This window comes from Trachypithecus francoisi, unplaced genomic scaffold (genome assembly GCF_009764315.1).
Source record: "Trachypithecus francoisi isolate TF-2019V2 unplaced genomic scaffold, Tfra_2.0 Lachesis_group0, whole genome shotgun sequence".
Classification (NCBI taxonomy): domain Eukaryota; kingdom Metazoa; phylum Chordata; class Mammalia; order Primates; family Cercopithecidae; genus Trachypithecus; species Trachypithecus francoisi.
This window is the reverse complement of record NW_022681453.1, coordinates 111569977-111582981: the sequence shown is the minus strand read 5'-3', so window position 1 is coordinate 111582981 and position 13005 is coordinate 111569977.

Below are 13005 nucleotides of genomic sequence, written 5' to 3'. Positions count from 1 at the left end.
TCTTTGCCTTTATCCAGAATGAAAGAAGACAACAAAGAAAACAAGAAAAGCAAATGTAAATTCTCTATATTTTTATTTCGGTCAATGCAACATATGCAAATCTGACTTGTGAACTTGTGAATATAATGTTCTATTTTAAACATATTTTACCAAAAATTTTACTGGAATTGGTGAAGAAGAGCCATTAACAAGGAATATTTTCTTGTTAAGATTCAGGATAATTAAGCCATATAAGGGTAAAACAAAAATAAATAATGATCATGTTGGACCCTGTGCATTAGCTGGGGAAGCAGGACTCTTCATTACTGTCTTTCATACTCCTAAGGAATGGTAGCCTCTTTACAACCTTATTACTAGGAAGATTATATAATTTTTCAGCCATACCAAGATGCATTTAAAAGCAATAGGAGGAAAACAAACATAAACTGGGAAATAACAATTTGGGGTGGGGGCAGTGTGGAAGAGAGTAGAGAAGTTGAAAAGGAGAGTATAAAGTGATCCTCTCTCCTTCTTTTAAAATGCAGAGCTGTTCTGTTCTGCTCAAACAACTTTTGCAATAATGGCTTTACCACTGAAAGTGAAGCATAATTCATCTAATTGAAACTTAGAATGCTACAGATAGGCAGAAAGTAATTACGTATGATACAAACTGGCCAGGTTCCTGGGAATAACATCCATATCTTTATGAGAAATGCTATGAAATTATTTGAGACCATGAACATCAGGCCATCTATTTACATCTTATCTGCACTTCTCAGAGTTCTACAGGATGCATAAACAGGAGCAGAGTAAATACAAACAGCAAGGTAATCCTCTCATTATATTCAGCACCATTGAAATCCTACTGTGTCTAGTTTCACACTCCAGAACTTAAGAAGAAGGAAGTGAGCTCAGAACAGAATAAAAGAAATAAATGAAAAGTTAAAAAAACAGGAAAATTCTAAGAAAGGTTAAAAGAACTTATATCATTTAGACTTGAGAAGGACTCTTGAAAGGGACATTATTAACAGTCTTCAATGAAGAGTTGTTCCACAGATTGTGGTGACCAGCTATTTCCCATTTTCGTTGAAAACATAACAGAGAAAAATGAATTTTAATTGTTAAAACAGGGAAGGAAGAAAGAAGCTTTTGATAATGGAAAAGGCTGTTCAACACTAAATGGGTTCCAAAGGATTTCAGAATATTGCAGTTATGGAAATCTTTTAAAAATAGACTTAACTACATGAAGTTTGCAGGTCAAGAGAAGGACAAGATAACCTATTAAGATGATTTCCATGACTGCAATTCAAAGACTCTATTACAAAGGAGGGCAGGATATCTATTAATCACTAAATAATAACTTCTCTTCTTGAAGTCATTTATTTAATTTGATTGTATAAAGGTTTTCATTATGTGAGAATGAGGGAAACAGTGCATTCTTCATTTCTATTTCACGAAACATACCCATGTAAAAGGTCATTTTATGTTGTCCTCTTGACCTCAAGGCCTCATATATTTAAAAGTCTGTTTTTAGAAGTTTTCCACATTTGTATTCTTTTAAAATCCCTTAAACTCATCGAGTGTTGAACACTCTTATCCATTATCAAAAGCTTTGATTTCATGTGAAATGAAATCTCCAACATTATGTAGCAGAAATAAGCAAGGGAAAACTTTACATAACGACTAACTTAACCCACCTCCAGCAGTGTGGGAAAGCTTTGGACTGAAAATATAGCGTAAGGCTTCTCAACTTTAGCCTGCATATAAATCACTAAGAGTTGTGTTAAAAATGCAGATCCAGGCCGGGCGTGGTGGCTCAGGCCTGTAATCCCAGGACTTTGGGAGGCCGAGGAGGGCAGATCACGAGGTCGGGAGATGGAGACCATCCTGGCTAACACGGTGAAACCCCGTCTCTCTAAAAATACAAAAAAATTAGCCAGGCGTGGTGGCCGGCACCTGTAGTCCCAGCTACTGGGGAGGCTGGTGCAGCAAAATGGCTTGAACCCGGGAGGCGGAGCTTGCAGTGAGCCCAGATAGCGCCACTTTACTCCAGCCTGGGTGACAGAGCGAGACTCCTTCCCCCTATCCAAAATAATAATAATTATAGTAATAATAAATAATTCACATTCATGGATCAAGCCCTCACAGATTCTGATTCAGTTGGTCTGAAGTAGATCCAATAATCTGTATTTTCAGCAACATGCCACAGTGCAGATTAAGGACAATAATATCAGAAACAATGATCTAGAAACTTTAGTTCTGGGCCACATGTATATTTACTCAATATTTTTGTTCTAATACATCATATAGATAGGTAGATAGACATAATTAAACTATTCTATGAATATGAAGCCATAAAATCATCACAGAAAAATTGTTTATAAACAAAATTGTTCCTAAACCTCTTTTAAATCACTCCTAAAATACAGTAGAATATTGTGGCATATGAAAACTTGTATAGTGATGTAAACACAACCGATGACTTAAGAATTATTTTGATATACCAAAGCATATCTAAGTACTAAAAGCAATTTTTTAAAAAAACATTAGAATTCTAAGATTGCATCAAGCTTAAAAGCTTCTGCATCCCCCAAGAAACAATTAGCTGAGTGAAAAGACAACCTATGACTTGTGGAATGAGAGAAAATATTTGAAAACCATACATGTGGCTCGGTGCCGTGGCTCAGGCCTGTAATCCCAGGACTTTAGGAAGCTAAGGTGGGCGGATCACTTGAGCTCACTAGTTCAAGACCAGCATGAGCAATATGGCGAAATCCCCTTCTCTACAAAAAAGTACAAAAATTAGCTGGGCGTGGTGGCATGCGCCTGAAGTCCCAGCTGCTGGAGAGACTGAGATGAGAGGATGACTTGAGCCTGAGAGGCAGAGGTTGCAGTGAACCAAGGTGGCGCCTCTGGACTCCAGACTAAGTGACAGAGACAGAACCTTCCCAAAATAAATAAATAAATAGAAAAGAAAAGAAAACGATACATCTATTAAGTGGTTTGCTATAGTCTGAATGCTTGCATCGCCTTCAAATTCATATGCTGAAACTTCATCCCCAATTTGATGGTATTAAGTCTTAGGGCCTTTGAAAATTGATTAGGTCATGAGGACTCTGCTATCATGAATGAGATCAGTGCCCTTATGAAAGAGGTACTAGGGAGCTTGATTGTCCCTTTGCCTTTCCACTGCATGAGCATACAACTAAGAGCCGCCATATATGAGGAATGAACCTGCACCAAACACTGAATCTGCTGGTGTCTTGCTCTTAAACTTTCCAGCCACAAAGAACTTCAGAAATACATTCCTATTTACAAATTACGTAGTCTAATGTATTTTGTTATGGCAGCCTAAACTAAGACAGTGTTAATATCTTGCATACACTGTAAGGAATTCAAACAACTGAATACCAAAAAAAAATTATATATATATATATAATTTTTAAATGGGAAAACAGTTTCAATAAACATTTATCAAAAGAAAACATAGAAATGACCAATAGATATATGCAAACATGTTCAACATCACTAATTATCAAGGCAATGCACATCAAAAGCACAAGAAGATATCATCTCACACCTGTTAGGATGGCTATTCTCAAAAGATAAAAGATAAGTGTTGGTAAGGATGTATAGAAAAGTGAACATTTGTACACTGTTGATAGAAATGTAAATAGATACAACTGTTACATAAAATAGTATGGAAGTTCCTCAAAAAATTAAAAAAAGAATTACCATGTATCTAGCAATTCCACTTCTGGGTATATTTTCAAAGGAAATAAAGTCAGTGTATTGAAGAGATATCTACACTCTCACTTTCATTGTGGCATTATTCACAATAGTCAAGATATGGAAACAATTTAAGTGTCTATTGATAATATATAGATGGATAAAGAAAATTTGTGTGTGTGTGTGTACAAATATGCATATACACACATATTCACACAAATTTTCTTCATTCATATGTTGTGTATGTGCATATGTATGCAAATATATACAGAGAGAGAGAAAAAAAGTGAGTAATGCACTGTACACATATTACCACATAATGATGTTTTGGTCACCAGTGAACCACATGTATGACAGTGGTCCCACAAAATTTTAATACCATACTTTTACTATACCTTTTATATATTTAGATATGTTTATACACACAAATACTTACACTTGTGTTACAATTGCCCACAGTATGCAGTACAGTAACATGCTGTACAAGTTTGTAGCCCAGGAGCAATGGGCTATACCGTATACCCTAGATACGTAGTAAGCTATATCATCTAGGATGTGTAGGTACACTCTGATGTGCACATAAGGATGAAATCACCAAATGATGGATTTCTCAGAATGTATCCCTATTTCTAACTTATGTGTACATATATACTATGTATAAACAGGCCACAGATATGTACACACATCACACACATGTGCATACATTACACATATGCATTTATGTCACTTATATTACTATATGTTCATGCAATACATATATGTTAAAAATATATTACACATATATAATGGAATATTTTTCAGCCTTAAAAAAGAAGGAAATCCTACCATTTGCGACAGTATAGATGAAACTGGAGAGCATTATGCTATGTGAAAAAAGTCACACACAAGAAGGCGAATGCTACATGATCTCACTTATATGTGAAATATAAAAAAAGCTAAACACATAAAAGTAGAGAGTAGAATGGTGGTAGCAAGAGGCTAGGAATGGAAAGAAATGGGGAGATATTAGTCAAAGGATACAAAGTTTAAGTTATGCAAGATGAATAAGCTCTAGTGATCTAATGTACACCATGGTGACTATAATAAACAATACTTTTTTGTATATTTTAAATGTGCTAATATTCCTAAGTATCTTACCACACACACAAAATAATGGTAACTAGAGGTGATGGATATATTAACTAGCTTAATTCTTGGAAGAAAGTTACACATATATAAAATATCATGTTGTACATTTTAAATATATATTATTTTTATTTGTCAATTATATTTCAACAAAACCAGGAGTAAAAAGGATTAGTATTCACACTATACTGCCATTAAATGAGTTTGTAAATTTCTAACTATGAAAGTGGAATTGGTGGATAATTCTAAAATGACTATGCTTGCCAACAGAGTTTAATATTAATTCTATGTAACTGATCATGTTAATAGTTTCAAATATGTTTATATTAAATGCAATAATAATGTGGTAACACCTAAAACGGGGTCTGTTGCTTTGAAGATGCTCAATATGTTTTTTTCTAAATTTGAAAACAAAACCTAATTATAATGACTAACAGTTTCTATTTTGTTTTGTTTTGTAAATGCTGTGGATAACTTGATGACTAGGTTCAAAATTGTCCATCATTGCCTTCTCATCAAAATCTCATGTCACCGAGCATCTCTTTAAAGCAGTCAAGGACTGGTCTTATAACGTATTAGGCTCTCATTACAGAGTTAGACTATAAAAGCAACTATTGATGAATTAGAGACTTATTTGATGTGATTTGCCTGTAATGACATTTGGCCATTTTCCACTTTGGGTCTCAGTGTTCTCAATTAGAGGGTTTGAACTATATGGACTCAAAATTTTGTTGTCAGCTTTAAATTTCTATGATTTGACACAATTTTTATATTCAGAATTTTGTTGCCAGCTTTAAATTTCTATTATTTGACACAATTTTTATATTCTTTTATGTTTTCTCCCAAGTTACCAACACCAGGTGACTACTTCCAGTGCCCAATCAGACAATTCATTTTTTCATTCTGAACCACACTTCAAAAGGCAGTATGGAAAAGTGGTTAAGGTCATAGTTATTAAAATAATTAATACCTGGATATTCAGACTGACAATACAAGTTGTTAACTCTATGATTTTGTGAGTAGTTATTCAGTCTTCTCAAAGTTATTTTTCTCAATTTAAATAGGTAAAATATTGCCTCCTTCTCACAGATGTTGAAAAAATCAAGCATTATAAAGAATTTATGATGCCTCTATTATAGTAAGCACTCACTGATTGACAGATGTTAGTTTAATTATTTTATCTTAAAATGGTCATTGCTGCCTCTCCTGAAACTGACTTCTTCACAATTTTTGTTTATATGAGAATCAAAAACACCTCAGAACAAAATCATGAATATCTCTGCAAAATTTGAATGCCAGCAATTCATTAGTTAGGATCCTGTTTATGCTTGTTAACAATAAAGACTGTTGGATTAAATGGAAGTCTTTCTACTATTAAGAGAAATTACGCTTGTATTTTCCAAATATTTGAATTGCATACATCACATTTTTCCCATAGAAAGCAGATTTTTAAAAAGCATTCATGTTTTGTCAATAGTGATTATCTCTTTTAAAGTAATTTTACGTAAGAAATAAATTTGCTAATAGCCTGGTCATGACCTTATGTTAGCTCTGTTCTAATAAAATAGATTTGATTATTTACATTAATAGTAATGAAATTATATTGCATGAATTATGAAAAAATTCAAACACAAAACAGTGCAAGGCAGTGGCATTATATTTTTCATCTCAGGTTCATCAATTAATAACTTTTTAAATATAAAGTTTATTACAAAAAACTTCCCCCACGAGTGTAGCACAAAATATTCTTATAAGTTAGTTAAAACTTCAAAGATTGCTTTTCTAGCAAAAAAAATTTAAAAAATCAGAATTATATGATGGAAATTTCTGTTCCAATATCCACAGATTCACTATTAGTTACAGAAATAATATATCAAATTAAAGACTCTTCAACAATAAATCTTAAAAACTTGTAAATTTTGTCTATGACTTTTTAAATTTTTACTTTTTGTGGTTAAATAGTAGCTTCATATATTTATGGGGATACATAAGATATTTTGGCACAGTCATAAAAGACATAATTACCACATCATGAAAATTTGGGCATCCATCCCCTCCAGCATTTATCTTTGTGTAACAAGCAAATATATTTATATTATTTATGTTATTTTAGTCATATCATCTATCAATCCCACTGCTTGGTATATATACCCAAAAGAAAGGGAATAAGTATATCAAAGAGATATCTGCACTCCCACGTTTGCTGAAGCACTGTTCACAACAGCCAAGATTTAGAAGCACGTAAGTGTCCCATTAACCGATGAATGGATAAAGAATATGTTGTACTTATACACAATTGAATACTATAAAAAAGAATGAGATTCTGTCATTCGCAATGACATGGATGGAAGTGGAGGTCATTATGTTAAGTCAAGGAACTTGTAACTTTTAAGCATAGGTCAGCAATTAGCATAACTCTCTTTCTAGAGGCATTTACATTAAAAAAAATTTAGATAAAGATTAACCTCAATTTTTTTTTCTTTGCAAAATATAGCCATTTCTAATAGGGAGACATATAATAGGAAATTCTCAACTTACCTTTCCCTCACCACTCCAGTTCAGGTTTAGAAATGTCATTATAAGCAGGTATCTACAATTGATGATTTAGAAGAAATAATCAACTAAGTCCCACAATTTGGAACCCTTGAACTACAAGAGATTTTAATGGTCTGGAGAAGTTATGGTTTCCTAGGTTAGTAACTTCATGCCAAAACTATTTCAAATATAAAGGGAAACAAATTCCTTTGCTTATTATAATAAACTACCCACACAATTTACACTTATTCATCTCTTTAATTATACACAAAAATATATGTATATGGTATGTGTTTATGTAATATATATGTACATTCTTCCTCTATTTTGTGCCAACTGCTTGAAAATGTGTACTACAAATATCTGTTTTATTTTCATAAAATATTTTTATCATCCTTCTTACATTTTCTGTTAATGTAGATTTAAATTAGTATTACTAACTCTAATAATATGAATGCATTATATTGGTAGTGCTAATAGAACATAGACATGAAAATGGTATTCTCATTATATTCATGAATATAATGTATATCATTTTCTAACATTTGCAGAGTATCTTTTAATATCTCCTTTTTTTTCTTTTTTGATAAGGAGTCTTTCTCTGTCACCAGGCTGGAGTGCAATGGCGCAAACTCAGCTCACTGCAACCTCCACCTCTCCACTTCAAGTGATTCCCTTGTCTCAGCTTCCCGAGTAGCTGGGACTACAGGTGCACTAATTTTTTGCATTTTGGTAGAGACGGGGTTTACCACGTTGGCCAGGATGGTCTCGATCTCCTGACCTCATGATCCATCTGCCTTGGCCTCCCAAAGTGCTGGGATTACAGGTGTGAGCCACCATGCCCGGCCAATATATACATTTTAATTAAAGAGATTTATGACTGTATATGGATTATATCAGAACATTTGTGTTTTCATTCTATTGTCTAAATTTTGTCTGTGACATTATTTTAGTGGGTTACAATTCTTTGTATAACATATTAATATCTCAACTATAAAACACCTTATGACCCTTTGTGCAACTCAGACTATTTCTTCACAGAAAAAATATAGAAACAGAGGAAAACTTTATATTTTTGTCAATCCAGAAATGTCAGATGTGAAACTGGATCCCTAACTTTTCCTTGAAGAGGAAGTTCTGCTTCTGGGAAGGCATGGTTCAGGGATAAATAAGGACATCCCTGTTCTAGAAGGCAGGCTGTTCTCTGTCAGATACAAATGATCCCATGAGAATGAAGGAGAAAATTAAAGGGGGTAAAATTGATCTGTCATCAGGCTAAAGTAATGCTTCAGACCACCTGCTATTTAGATCCCACATTTATGCTCTGAGATTTAGCAGCCCTGAGTAGTATCTCTTTGTAGAGTTTATGTAACTGAGGGAGGAGACTTAATACCAGAAAACAGAAATGTGGGAATGCCTCAGAGCAGAAAAGATTCTGCCTTCAGCACATACACAAATGGGAAGATAGCATTTAAATTAATATAGTCTTTGCTGTAGCAAGTTTTTCTTTTTCTCCATTCACAGGCTTCTATTTACCTGTATTTCCTTCCTTTGGCAATTTAGAATTTTTGTTCTTTTGTACAGAAATAAAACAATACAAATAAAAACAAACTAGGATTCACGAAGTATTCATCCCTTGGAAATAAATGAGCATCACCTTATTGTATGCCTCCTAATGAATTCATCAACTTAGCTTACATTTCTACTGAAAATTGCAATACATCAACTTGAAAAATGCCCTGTATTTATGAAGTAAACTGTGTACATTACACACAGATTTAAAAAGGGAAGCAATTCCACAGCCTCAAATTCAATGAAATTAGAGATCCCACCATATCTTCATAGTCTGGAAGCGAATTGCAACCTATTTTGCAGAAGTTTTATGTTGGAATACAATAATAGCAAAGTGCTGGATCTTTCCTTCAGGCCAACTTCAACATAGCATTTTAAAAATTATACTAAAAATGACAATAACCTGAATAAATAGAATGTGTTTTCTTTGTAACATCTCAAAGTGTTTCTCCTAAATTATCTCATTTATTTTCATGACATATTTCTATAGGGAGAGGAAACTAGTTTTGTATAATTTTAGTCTACAACTGACCAAACAACTTTCAGAAGATCCTGTGACATTCTGGCACTGAAAGTGATAGCCAACTGGCTGCATGCTTGGTAGGCCAACAATAGCTGGGCTCTCTAATAGACACCTTTCAGTTTGGAGAAGAGTTGGTTTTATAGGGAAAGTAGAGTAGGTGATTGCCTAATAAATGGGAAAGATGTCAAGCAAGATGGCCAAACAGAAGGCTCCATAGATCTCCCTCCTGGAAAGGACACAAATTTAACCACTATCTCCACATATCCAAAGCACATTTATAAGAACCAAAAATTAGATGAGCGCACACAGTACCTGGTTTTAACTTCATATTGCTGAAAGAGGCACTGAAATTGTGTAGAAAAGGCAGTCTTGAATTGCCAATGGCCTTCCATCTGCTAACTTCCTGCTAATATCCCAGCAGTGACCACATGGTGTGTAGAGAGAATCTATGAACTTGGCAGAGGGAGGGCACAGCAATTGTGAGACATTGCCTTGAACTCAGTGCTGCCTTGCCATGGCAGAAAGCAAAATGAGGCTGAACTCAGCTGATGGCACCCCATGGAGTGGGTACTTAAACCATCCCTAGTAAGAGGAGTATCACCCATCTAAGCAACTGGAAGTTCCAGCAAGCATTACCACTGAGGGCTGAAGTGCTCTGGCAGCTCTAAATAAATTTGAGAGACAATCTAAGCCACAAGAACTGCAACTTCCAGATGAGTCCTAGTGCTGAACTGGGCTCAGACCCAGTGCACTTGGGGTGCATGCAGTCTACTGAAACATCGGCTGGGGTAACTAAGGGAATGTTCATGCCACCTCTTCCGCAACCCCAGGTTGCATAGCTTGTGGCTCCAAAAAAGATTCCTTCCTTCCACTTGAGGAGAGGAGAGGGAAGAGTTAACAAGAGTTTCTCTTGCATTTTAGATACCAGCTAAGCCACAACAGCATAGGGCACCAGAGTAATGAGGCCCCTTTCCAGACCTTGGCTCCTGGAAGACATTTCTAGACAACCTTGATGGGAACCAGACACAAGGGAACCAGTTACCTTAAAGGAAAGGGCCAATTCCCAGCAGGACCCATCACCAACTGACTAAAGGACCTTTGGGCCCTGAATAGTGAGCAGTAATACCCAGGTAGTAACACCAAAGGTATTGGGTGAGCCTCTGAGATTTGCTGAGTTCAGGTGGGACTCAGCACATTCCCATATGTGGTGGTTAAAGGAAGAGACTCTGCTTGAGAAAAGTTGAAGGAGAAGGAAAGAGGACTTTGTCTTCCATGTTAAGTACCAGCTCAGCCACAAGGGAGTAGAGAACCAAGGGAGCTCCTGAGGTCCCTAATTCTAGGCGTTGCCTCTTGGATGGCATTTCTAGACCTGCCCTGGGAAAGAAGGGAGTCCACTACTCTGAAGTGTGAGTCCCAGGTCAGGCAGCATTCACTGCTAGCTGACTAAAGGGTCTTTGGGCTCTAAGGAACATTTTGGTGGAAGCCTTGGAGTACCTCCCATTTCCCTCTGCTCATGATGGCCATGGAGTGAAGCTCCTGTTCCTGTTGAAAGGGGAAGAAAAAGTGAGAAGAACCACAGCTTGTGGTTTGAGTGCCAAATCAGCCATAGTAGAACACCAGGGAGACTTCTAAGATGTTTGACTTCAGTTCCTGACCCCCAGATAGCACCTCCGGACCCATCCAGAACCTGGGTGAACTCACCACCCGAGAGAGAGAGAAAAAAAAAACAATCCTGGCTGGTTTCGCCACCTGATGATTGTAGAGTCTCAGGGCCTTGAGTAAACACAGGTGGTAGTCAGGTAGTGGTTATAGTGAGCCTTGAGTGAGACCCAGTGCATCAGGCCTTAGCCGACATGATACCAGTTGTGGTGGTCACAGGGATGTTTGTGTCACCCCCCCACCCCCGCCAGCTTCAGATGGGTCAGAACAGAGGAAAAGACTCTATTTGTTTGGGAAAAAAAAGAGTGGGACTAAGAATCTCTGCCTAGTAAACTATGGAATTCTTCTGGACCTTATGCAAGACCATCAAGTTGGTACCTCTAGGAGTACACAAGAACTATAGTGTTACTGGGCTTGGGGTGCCCCCATAATGCAGATGCAGCTTAGATCTCAACACTCAAGTCTTTTCAAATGAGTTATTGGCCTTAAAGAAGAGGTAGAAAAAGAGACAGGAGTAGAAAGATTACTTTAAGGGAAAATAACAGAGAACTTCCCAAACCTAAAGAAAATATCAATATCCAAGTACAAGAAGGTCATAGAACACAAAGCAGATTTAACCCAAGGAAAATTACATCAAGGCATTTAGTAATCGAACTCCCAAAGGTCAAGGATAAAGAAAGGATTCTAAAAGCAGCACGAGAAAAGAAACAACATGCAATGGAGCTTCAATATAACAGACATCAGACTTTTCAGCAGAAACCTTACAGGCCAGGAGTGAGTAGTATGACATATTTAAAGTGCTGAAGGAAAAAGTCTTTTATCCTATGTATTAGTCCGTTCTTGTATTGCTGTAAAGAACGACCTGAGACCGAGTAATTTATAATATAAAGAGGTTTAATTGACTCACAGTTCTGCAGGCTGTACAAAAAGCATGGCTGGGGAGGCCTCAGGAAATTTACAATTATGGCAGAAGGTGAAGGGGAAGCAAGCACATCTTACATGGCCAGAGAATGAGGAAGAGGACCAGCAGGGAGATGCTACACACTTTTAAACAACCAAATCTTGTGAGAAGTCACTCATTATTACAAGAACAGCAAGAGGGAAGTCCACCCCATGATCCAATCACCTCCTACCAGGCCCCTCCTCCAACACTGGGGATTACAATTCAACATGAGATTTGGGTGGGGGCACACATATCACCCTAGAATACTATATTCAGTGAAAATATCCATCAAACATGATTGTTCCTACAATAAAGACATTTGCAGACAAACAAAACCTGAGGGATTTTATCAACATCAGAGCTGTCCTACAAGAAATGCTAAAGATAGTACTTTAATAAGGAAAATAAATGTTAGTGAGGAATAAATCATGTGAAGGTACAAAACTCATTGATATTAGTAAGTACACAGAGAAACACAGTATATTGTAATATGGTAGCTGTATGTGTAAACTACTCTGAATAAAAAGATCAAAGAGTGAACCATTCAAAACTAACAACTGCAACATTTGAAGACATAGTACAATAAGATATAAATAGAAACAACAAAAAGTTAAAAAGCAGGGGAACAGAGTTATGGTGTAGAATTTTTATTAATTTTCTTTTTGTTTGTTTATTTATGAAACAATGTTATTACCTTGAAATAATGAGTTATAAGATAGCATTTGCGAGTCTCATTGTAAACTCGAGTAAAAAAATGTGGAATCAATACACACAAAAAAAATAAAAAGCAAGAAATTAAATTATACCACCGGAGGAATTCACCATTACTAAAAGGAAGACACAATGGAAAGAGGAGATGACTACAAAACAACTAGAAAACAACAAGAAAGCAGGAGTAAGTCCTTATTTATCAATAATAACATTGAATGTAAGTGGACTA